This window comes from Giraffa tippelskirchi, chromosome 8 (assembly GCF_054371585.1).
Source record: "Giraffa tippelskirchi isolate mGirTip1 chromosome 8, T2T-mGirTip1v1.2.pri, whole genome shotgun sequence".
Taxonomy (NCBI): domain Eukaryota; kingdom Metazoa; phylum Chordata; class Mammalia; order Artiodactyla; family Giraffidae; genus Giraffa; species Giraffa tippelskirchi.
The window spans coordinates 84,728,237-84,740,158 of NC_137282.1; positions in this window are offsets into that span (position 1 = coordinate 84,728,237).

Consider the following 11,922-nt stretch of genomic DNA (forward strand, 5'->3'; position numbering starts at 1 on the left):
TTCTTTCCTTGCTTGTCTGTCATCGGTAGCCCTAGCGCCTTCTTCAAAGTCAGATTCAATATTAATTCTATATTCATGATGTTTTGGCTAATTTGTCATGCTGTTACTATAAATAAACAATAATCCCTTGAATTTGTTTTTCCTTTAACTTTTACAAATTTAAGGTCTTATTTTGAGAATTACACATTCAATGCTCCCTTCCCCCAGCATCTTCACTCTAGCACAAACACATACCCAGACACAGGCTGCAAAAGCCTGGGAGACAACCTGGGTCTTTATTATCTTCATAGGCAGTAATGAGTCTCAGAATCATGGGGTGATGTAGCTGTTGTTAAAAAACATAGACTACTAGTCTTTACTCCAAGGAGTAAATCAGCATTTTTAAGACTGGCTATCTATATCTTATACATCAAAGTGGGGCTTCCCAGGTGGCACGGTGGTAAAGAATCTGCCAATGCAGCAGTCCCAAGAGACACAGGCTTTGATCCTTGGGTCAGGAAGATTCCCTGGAGTCAGAAATGGCAACTCACTCCAGTATTCTTGCCTGGAAAATTCCACGGACGGAGGAGTGTGGCAGGTGAGAGTCCATGGGATTGCAAAGAGTTGGACATGACTGAGTGACTGACCACATGCTTCAAAGTCTGAGAACAACTGACACATGGATTCTCTAGTGTGGTCTCTCCCCAGTACAGCAAGACTTTCAGGTTTCTTTTGAAGCTCCTTCTCTGATCACTTGACCCACCATCTATTTCACAAGCCCAGTCTTATTCCTCCATCTGAGTTACCCATCTTAGCCACCCTGTGGCTCTGGGGTATTTCTCTTTGCACCCCCCACCCTCCCACTCAGGTCCCTTAGGCACATCTTGCTGAGACCTCTGTCATGAACACATTCTCCAGCTGGCTCTGTCCCTGAACCTGTGCCCAGAGTACTCATTTACTCTCCCACTGCCATCCAAGCCTTTGCTCTGTAGAACCTGCTGCCCACCCAAGTACAGCAAGTCCTACCAGGTACAGTGCCAGCTCTGTGAGTGTGATGAAATTGCTGATCTGTTTCCTGATCTGTATAATAAGAGTTCTATGACATACATTTCTAAAATTCTCTGCTTCTGGACAGCCAGTAATTTTCTGTGCTCACATCATGTTGGATTATTAGCCTCTCCCCACAGCAGCTGTTTTGGCTCATATGATTTCTCAATCTGTCTGCTGGCCGCCTGTTTGGGAGGTGTCCTGTCCCATGGGACACAACTTAGCAGAAATAGTGTCTGGGGTTCTGACTAGTCCGTTACAGGAGGTCAAAGAGGAAGATACACTAACTAGAGATGGCAGGGTGGAGCCCGAAAAGGACCCCAAAAGACAAATGGGGTGATGGTGAACACAGGGTGAATATTTGAGTAGTCTAGGCTAGTGGCAGGTTTTTACAGATCTTAACCCCCAAAGCAAAACCCATTTATGAACCAAAGGAAATTCAAGTATTATAAACAAATATTGGGGTGGGCATTTATAAGAGGGATGTTTGGGGAACTTAGGTTACTGGCAGGTAAACTCAGATTTAAATCCAAAAAGTCAAAGTCATTTAAGAACCAGAGGGATGTTAGGTATCATAGAAAAAATCTGGGAAATGGTTGCAAGAGGGTATCAGGAAAAGAGCGGCAGATTCTGAGCTGGCCGGCAATGACCTCAGATCCAGCCTTCTCCATGAGACAGCAACTGTGATGGCTATCTGTTCCTGCAGACACAGAGCATTCCATCCCTTTTGTCCTTGGCTCACTCAGACCTTGGATGAGTCTGGCCAAAGCATTGGGGTGTAATGGGAGGGTTGGGCCCCCAGTGAATAATATGAGATCAGTCTTCTTCTCTCTCTAGTGTCTGGGATTCATGGGGTGGGGACTGAGGTGACATGGACAAGTTATAGCCATCCCACCTTACCTCTGCCACATCTACCTAGTCCCCATGACCACTCTTCTGCCTTGTGTATTAAGTTTTGCTTGATGCTTTCAAATTGTGGTGCTGGAGAAGACTCTGGAGAGTCCCTTGGACAGCAAGGAGATCCAACAAGTCAATCCTAAAGGAAATCAATCCTGAATATTCATTGGAAGGACTGATGCTGAAGCTGAAGCTCTAATACTTTGGCCACCTGATGTGAAGAACAGACTCATTGGAAAAGACCCTCATACTGGGGAAGTTTGAAGGCAAAAGAGAAGGGGGCAGCAGAAGATGAGATGGTTAGATGGCATAACCGACTTAACGGACATGAATTCAAGCAAACTCTGAGAGATAGTGAAGGACAGTGGAGCCTAGCGTGCTACAGTCCATGGGGTCACAAAGAGTTGGACATAACTTAGTGACTGAACAACAACAACAACTAGTTCCCTGGAGCTTTACTAGTTGACATGATTGGGGGTTTATATTAGTATCTTCAGGCTGCCCTAAAAACCAATGGCTTCAAAAAACATAAATTTATTGTCTTATATTCTGGAGCTTGAAGTCTGAGACCAAGGTGTCAGTAACATTGGTTTCTTCTGAGGGCTGTAAGGGAGAAATCTGTCTTATGCCTCTCTCCCAGCTTTGGTAGTTTGCTGACCATCTTTGGTGCTCTGTGGCTTCTGCCACACAACTCCACTCTTTCTACAGTATTCTCCCTGAGTGTGTGTCTGTGTCCAAATTTCCCCTTTCTATAATACACCAGTCATATTGGATTAGATGTCTACCCTTTTCTTCAAGAGAAGAGTCTTGAGAGTCCCTTGTACTGCAAGGAGATCAAACCAGTCAATTCTAAAGGAAATCAACCCTGAATATTCTTTGGAAGGATCGATGCTGAAGCTCCAATACTTTGGCCACCTAATGTGAAGAGCCAATTCATTGGAAGAGACCCTGATGCTGGGAAAGATTGAAGGCAAAAAGAGAAGGGGGGCAGCAAAGTATGAGATGGTTAGATAGCATCACCGACTCAACATACATGAATTTGAGCAAACTCTCCACCCTGTTCCACTATGTCCTCTTTTTAACTAATTGCATCTGCAGTGACCCTATTTTCAAAGATACTGGGGAAGTATATTCATCCTTCAATATATGAATGGGGGAAGGGACACAATCCAACCCATAATACAGTTCTTTGTTTTTACCAATATATTTTTCTTATATCTTCAACTTCCTCTCTGTATCCCTAGCTATTAATAGGAATTGAGCCTTAAACCAGATGGACCACTTGGAATCATGATACTGATTGCTAGGTGCCTAACTTCACAAAGTACCCCAGCCTAGGATCTTACTGTCATGTTCTATCTACCAGATTGGACCCCCTTGGAAAGCAATACTGACCCAGGAAAAGATCAGGTGTCCCTTGATAGTTAGTTTTGGGGCTTTGACCTATTTCCTCTCCCTTGTTTTGAGGCCTGTCTTGTATACAGGTTAGCATTCTGCCTCTTCCTTTTTCCCAGCACCTTCTCTGTTCATTTGTGTATATTTTCTCCAGACAACTCTGTACAGGCAATATCTCAAAGCCTCATATCTCATGTCTCTAAACAGTAATAGGACTTTCACAGACTACATTGGCTTCCCTCATAGCTCAATTAGTAATAAATCTGCTTGCAATGCAGGACACCCATGTTCGATTCTTGGGACAGGAAGATCCCCTAGAGAAGGAAATGGTAACCCCCTCCAGTATTCTTGCCTGGAGAATCCCACGGACAGAGGAGCCTGTCAGGGTACAGTCCATGGGATCGCAAGAGTTGGACATGACTTAGTGTCTAAACCACCACAGGCTACATGCATTATTAATTACATCACTATATCATATGGATTAAAGTAACACTTTGTGCTTTTGAATTCACAAAGTATAACTGAGAACACTACCAAGAAGTCATATATGACCTACAGTACTTCAATTATGAGTAACTTACAGGAAATCTCTAGGTAATATGACATCAATGATGGATTGAATTATCAGAAAGTTACCAGATATCTCCATATTTATTTGCCCTTACATTTAACTCACTGGAATATTCCTGAATTCTCATGAATCATTCATTTGGAAAATCTGATCTGAGCATTAGCTCTGCACTATTATGTTAGATTTGGTGGGGGGAGGGGTGGGTGTACAAAATGGATGAGAATCAGTAAGAAGAGCTTGGAAACATTGATTTCTTATATCAGGGAGTGACAAATGAGTGTTAGAGGTGGAGAGTTTGGACTGTGTTTTTTGCTCCAACACCTAAACCATCACATTCTCCGGAGATGGTTTGCTATTAAAGCTAATTGGTTCTCTTGGAATGAACTTGGACAATTTCTTCCTTATGACATAACTGTGAATCCTCTCCAGCCTATAGTGCATCAGGTCCAATTCCTGTAGTTGGTTGACAAGGAAAAGAACATCTCCAAGGAAAACAATGAGTCCAGAGAAGGAGCAGGGGTGGGATGGGTGGCAGAAGTGTGAGGGCGGGAAGTTGTGCGGGGATGCTAAAATAAAGGGGACTGAGATAGATTTTCATCAAAATGCAGCAGTAATAGCTTCTGCCAACACAGCTGCCCTGAGCTCTCTCCTATTTACAGTAATATGGCAATAAAGGGAAATTGTAGATGGATACTACCCAAGGAACAAGTTCTTTCTTAGAAGTGTAAATTGGCATTTAGGCAAGTTAAGAAACAAGGAAAGGGGAAAGTTTCTATATGGGACACAAGACAATTCTCTGTCAGGTCAGGCTGCCCAGCTGGAACCATCTCAGCTCCCTGGGTGGACTTTCCTTAACACTTTCTTGGTTACCTAAGGTTTGGGTGGTCCATGGCTACGAGCCTCGCATATGGCAGTAGAGCCTGCCCTGCAGCAAACCATTAGGCTGCCAACAGGATCTCAGCACAATCATGCTGGGTAGGCCAGAGACAGAGACTGTGGACCAATGTGATCAACCCAGCTTCATAGGCTAGACATAGACACTAGAAGTCACTGCCGCTGAACTGCCTTGTTCTGGGGAGCTCTGGGTATTATATTCTAATTTTAATCCTAACTTAACAACTGAGGTCCCTTGAGTGCTTTTATTTGAGCTGCACTGGTCCTCCTTCAGCGTCATAAAGAGTTCTAATCTTCTGAAACAGTATGTTTTATTCTTTTGTTCTTCATCTTCCTCCTCTTCCACACTCTGCTTTAACTCCTCATCTGTTTGTGTTCTCATCATAGTTCTGTATCCTTGAGTTGCTCGTGACTAGACTCTTCCTATTGCATGTCTCGCCTGTAGGAGAGCTCTATCTATGCAACTCTTCCTCCTGTCCACCTGTTGTCTGCTGTGCCATCACCCGGGCTTTCCTGTGGGGAGAAGCTGTGTCTCAATCATCCTAGTCTCTGGCATAATGCCTGGCAAAATTTCTGCTAACCTGGAGGTGGCCGAAAGGGAATGCTGATTTCCTCACCAACTTTTCCTGGTGACACCACTAGCATTTCACATCAAACCCAACTGTCAATGGAGTGAAAGATACCATGTGCAGGAAGAGCATGTAAAGAACGTTGTCACAGTTCTCAACTTCAGTGAGCTTGCCATCCAGTTAGGGTGGCAGGACACAAATAAAGAAATGATCCCATAATAACTTATGGTAGGTGGATGACATGGTTTAGTGCACAGAGCTCAAGGTGAAGAAACTCAAAGGTTAGTCTCATTTTGTCAGCAGCAAGGTAGGAACCCATTTTCTCTGAGGCTAATTTCTTGAGCAAAGTGAAAATAAATTCCATCAGTGTTTTTCAAAGTGTGGCACATAATATTTTAGGGGGGAGGGTGACCTATAGACTCAGAATTGAGTATGATTAAATTGCAAGCAGAGAAACTCATTTCTTTTTAAATATTCCTTTGGGTCACAGAGAAATGAGGCAAGACACAGTCTCAAGCTCAAAGTTTTCCTACTCTAGCCACTAGGATTGAAAAATGTTGTGTTTTCATTTTATCTTTTCTCAGGCAAATTATTTTGGAAGTTTTTCTCCATTTATGCTAATAAGATTTACTTTTAAAAGATTGCATTTTAGTACAATAAATGAGTTGATTTAAATAAATTATAAAAAAGTAATAGACAATGACATGTGAGTATAACAAAAATTGTAAATGTGGTGCTGAAATATTTAAAGTTTAGGAAATACCAAATAAGTCAACTCTGGGATTATTTTCAGCCCTACATTTCCTAAGATTTTGTGATATTTCCAAGGGAATGGGGTGGCTAAGAGGAGATAATAAGTGCATCAAGATGATTTACTGACAATACAATATGTCAAATGATCCGTTGAGAAATAATCTGTTATACAAGTAGCTATGGAGAGAGCTATGGAGAGAGATACAGATAGATAGTAGTATTGTAGATATAACTATAGATTGCTATACAGAAAGACTCAGATATTAATAATTAGTGTACAGATACTGATGTAGATGAGTATATATTGATACTATTTATTTTTACCCTGATTAGGTGAAACATACTGTCAGATGACCTCGCAGCAAGAAGTGGCAAGCCTCCTGATTCTTGAGAAGTGAAGTTGCTCAGTTGTGTGTGACTCTTAGCAATCCCATGGACTGTATAGCCTACCAGGCTCCTCCATCCATGGAATTTCTCAGGCAAGAGTTCTGTAGTGGGTTGCCATTTCCTTCTCCAGGGGATCTTCCTGACCTGGGGATCAAACCCAGGACTCCTGCATTGCAGGCAGCCGCTTTACCCTCTGAGTCACCAGGGAAGCCCTGTGACATTGAAAAAAATGTGATATATTTGCATTTTCCTCCCAAAAGGAAAAAGAATCTTTTGAATTCTTTAGCCTGGATTTCTCTCAATTCAGGGGAAATGTTATTTCTTTTCTTTATTTTTTCAAGTTTTAACCTGCAGAGATGTCTAAACTGGCTTGTCTAAAGTGAAGAGGATTCTTGAGAATATAAAGAGAAGTGATCTCATCTAAGGAAGGTGGTTGGATGGTGGGGACTAGAGAAAGAGAGGGTTGAAACTCTCTGTCTCTCAAATGTGGCAGACTCTCAGGTCAGAGGGGGAGGATTCTGTACTAAAATCTTATCATTGAAACCACAGGTTCCCACCCTCATATACTGTTGGTGGGAAGGTAAATTGATGCAGTGCATGGGTGCTCAGTCATGTTCAATTTTTTGCGACCCCAGGGACTGTAACCTGCAAGGCTCCTCTGTCCATGGAATTCTCCAGGCAAGAATGCTGGAGTGGGTTGCCATTTCCTACTCCAGAGGATCTTCTTGTCCCTGGGATCAAACCCATGTCTCTTGCGTCTCATGCATTGGCAAGTGGATTCTTTAATCACTGCACCACTTGGGAAGTAAACTGGTGTAGCCATTAGGGAAAACAATGTGGAGTTTCCTTAAAAAAACTAAGACTAAAACTATCATTTGATCCAGCAATTCCTCTCCTGGCTATATATTTTAATAAAACAAAAATTAGTTATTAAAAAAACATGCATTTCAATGTTCACAGCAGTACTGTTTACAATAAACAAGAGATGGAAGCCACTCAAGTTGTTTCAACAACTTCAACAGATGATTAGATTAAGAAGATGTGGTTCGTATATACAATAGAATATTACTCAGCCATAAAAAATAATGAAGCACTACCCTTTGAAGCAATGTTGATGGACCTATAGAATATTTTTCTTAGTGAAATGTCAGCCAAAGACAAATACTGTATAATATCACTTATGTGTGTGCAATTTTCCAGGCAAGAATATTGGAGTGGGTTGCTATTTCCTACTCCAGTAATATCACTTATATGTGGAATCTAAAAAATAGTACAAATGAATACATATGCAAAAGAGAAACAGACTCACAGATATAGAAAGTAAATCTGTGGTTACTTAAGGAGAGAGGGAGGGGAGACAGACAAATTAGGGGTATGGGGTGAACATATTAATACAAACTTCTATGTATAAAGTAGATAAGCAATAAGATAAGTGTGCTCAGTCATTCAATTGTGTCTATTTGTGACCCCATGGACTCTAGGCCTCCAGGCTCCTCTGTCCATAGAATTTTCCAGCCATGAATACTGGAGTGGGTTACAATTGCCTTCTCCAGGGAATCTTCCAGACCCAGGGATTGAACCCACATCTCTTGCATCTCTTACATTGGCAGGTGAATTCTTTAGCACTATGCCGGCTGGTTTGATTCCTGGGTCTGGAAGACCCCTGGAGAAGGAAATGGCAACCCACCCCAGTATTCTTGCCTGGAAAATCCCATGGACAGTGCATGGGGTTGCAAATGAGTGGGACATGACTTAGCAACTAAACAACAACAAAGGATATACTGTACAGCACAGAAAATTATGCCCATAATCTTATAATAACCTACAATGGAATATAATCTGCAAAAATACTGAATCACTATGCTGTACACCTGAAACTAACACCATATTGTAAATCAACCAAAAAAAAAAAAAAAAAGACTAAAGTTTCCCATGATTTCTATGGACCCTCCCCACCCCTCTACCTCCTACCCCCACCTACACACACACTGTTCAAAATGGCCTGAGCAAACACCTGGGCAAGTGTCCACAGTGTAAGATCCCTGACCCATGGTGGAGCGCCACAAGTGATCAGCAGTTGAGTCTTGGATGGAGAAGACATAGAAGGTTGGATTGGGATGGAAAGTGTTCTATTTTGGACATCTATGAGCCTTCAGACCCCAAGAACAACTGATATTAAACTTATCAACTGTGCTGAGCGAGGCACTGAAATTAAATTTATTAAAGAAAAAGTAAGGTGACGTTTGTGCCTTAGTTTGCGGAAAACTTCATTCTCTTGACAGAGGAAGGAGAAATGGAAGCATCTGGAAAGCATAGGCTCTTTTTCTTCTCACATTTTCTTCCCTTCCTTCCTTCCTCTACCCCCTGGCCTGTCTTTATTTTCTTTTCACCTACTCATCACACATATATGCACATAAATTAAATGTAATTTTATATAGTATATGCAATGTTATTATTAATATAATAATAAATCATAAACCAACTTCACATTCATAAAGACATAAAAGTAATTACATCTGAGACATGATGTCTTAGAAGTAAAATAGATGGTTCATTCCATATTCAGCACTTGGAAAAGATATGGCCACAACACTGATGGAATGCCATGACCATATACCATATTGGTTTTCATCATCTTATGAACACATATTTAATTAAACCCAGTCTGGGGCTGCATTCTCACAGTTTAGGTCATTTCTGTGCTAATTTCCAGAAGCATCGTGCACATCCATTGGAATGTGTCAACTAAGTATAATTTGTAATTGTACAAAATCACTTTCCAAAAGTTTCTGCATAGCATCCATCAGAGTGCCATGTAGATAACAACTATTTGTGAAATAGATGGATGAACACTGAATAAATTATTTTTAGTCTTATTTTGTCTACAGTCAAGATTCTCCATCCCATAAAAACTTGAGTAAGCCTCTGCTCTGACTTAGCTTCCACCTCTGTGAAGTAGAAAACCATGATGAATATGGCACCATATGTTATGTAATTAGTCTTCCTCCCTAAACTGTGACTTTTAGAAACGTGGTGTCATTTTCAGACACACAACTGATTACAATGAATGTGATTTAGAGATTCTAGAAAGAGAAAGACGCCAGGAAAAGTGTCTCACCAGGAGAAAAAGGGAAACTGGGCTCTTTTATTTCACTGTCTGGTCATTCAGCTTTGCACCTGGACAGAACATGAACCTTCCTTTACTTCTGAGGATGAACCAGGAATATTTAGAATTTCCAAGAGAAAGGGCCCGCAATTATTTCCATGAGAATTTTGGCTAAGGGGACATTTTAACAAAATGGATTCCTGCCCTTGCCTGATTTCTATTAAATGTTCTATCTAGCCTTTCCTGTGAAAACTGGGTAGTGATTTCATGCTTTCGTTATTTCAACTGATCTGAGTTTCACCAGACACTTCGTGGCTATAGTCAATTCAAAAAACAAATATATTTCCTCGGTTTTACATGAAGTTAGGAGGAAAGCCTGTGGGGAATTAGATCCCCTGTGGAGGTCATTCTGCGGGGTACTTGATGGCAGAAACAGGTGACAATGATTACTTGTATTAAGTAATGATTAGTACATGTCATTGTACCCAATGATTACTTGTACTAGGAATATTGAACTTCACCTTAATTTTATCCATGTAGTGCAAGGAGTTTTATCCAATTGAGAATATGTGCTTAAAAGTCTTCAATTTCCCCAATGATCCTACAACATCTGCATCTGTATTAGAAGGAATTATTTAAATAAAAAATGAACAATGTCATCAGCTTTATAATTTTTCTGCCCCATTTCCACCCAGTGTTGCCTGGAACCTTGAGTCCTAAGATTGCCAGCTATTCCCTGCCTCCCAGTAATTCTCTCCTAGACTCTCCAGCTCGGTACCCTTAGGGTTATTGAACACTGATTATGAGTTCGGTCTGACTGAAGGTCAGAATTAAAAATAGAGCAAGGTTCTAAACTCTTAGAGAATGAGAGAATTCTGTTCTTCATATTGAAAATAACATTAACCCAATATCCTTAGCTCACGTATGGAATTAGCCTATCTAAGCCACAGGCAGTCCAGGGGGCTGCAAAGAGTCAGACATGACTGAACAATCGAACAGCAATAACACCAAAGCCGCAGTTTCCCAATCTTTACAATAGAAATAATAATATCATCCTTATGGGGCTGTTTTGAGAATCAAGCAAGTTATATGCAGAGGACCTAGCATATGGCACATGATATATTATGTGCTTAATAAATGAGAGGGTTTTTGTTGTTGTTGTTGTTGAAAACAATAGTGTCTCTATGTATATGCTGTTAAAACTACCCTCTTCTGTACTACTTAACTAAGAATCACTTGAGGACTCCTTGCTGCAAAAAACAAAAAGTGAAAGACAAAAATATTCCTTTAGAGATGCTGAGAGTCAGATGGATAAATCATTGGTAAGTGTATTTGATGAAAAGAAAGACCAATGACTAAGGACGGCAGGAAGAGATTGTAATGTAGATTTTATCGCTTATCCTGGGACTGTTTTAACAGGCTCTGAATAAATTCTGCACCATGAGTTTGCCTCCTGCTTTGTTCTTCCTATGCATTCCTGGGGGATGAATGAATACAGTTTTGTCAGACTATGACAATTCCTTGTTCAGAAGCCCTCACTGACTTCCTGATCTTTACTGAATTACATCTCAAACCACATAGTCAGTTTCCAAATTTCTTTAAAACCTCAGCTCTCCCAGCTTCTCTTCATAAACTCTAGCCAAATCAGACGTGTTTTACCTCCAAGGCATGCCTTATTCACTCCAGCCACAGGACTTCTGTATGTGGCTTCCTTCTCTAGAAATCTCACAAGCAGACCAGTTCAAATGTGATTTTCTCTTCTTCATTTCTAAGTTCTTTTTATGTACATCTGTTGTTGTTTAGTCACTAAGTCATGTCCTACACTTTTGGGACCCTATGGGCTGTAGCTCGCCAGGCTCCTCTGTCCGTAGGATTTCCCAGGCAAGAATACTGAAATGGGTTGTCATTTTCCTTGTCCAGTGTATCTTCCCAATCCAGGAATCAAACCTGTGTCTCCTGCATTGGCAGGTGGATTCTTTACCACTGAATCACCAGGGAAGCCCATGTACATTTGTATTGTCTGTTAAAATATTCTCTGCTGTATTATGTTCATTTTTCTGAATTTTATCTCATAGTCACATAAAGCACCGAAGACATTTTAATTATTTACCATGCAAGACTTAACACATGGTTGGTGATCAGTAAATGTTTTCCGAATAAATGAATGAATGACAGTGATTGTATTGAAATTGCTCAGTGTGGTTGAGAGACAAGATAAAAGCTTAAACATAAATGACAATGAGGTCACAGGTAGTGCTAGTACCAAGTAGGGGTCTGAGTAGGGGTCCAAGTCTGAGAGGAGAGCAAAATAATGAAATAATTGG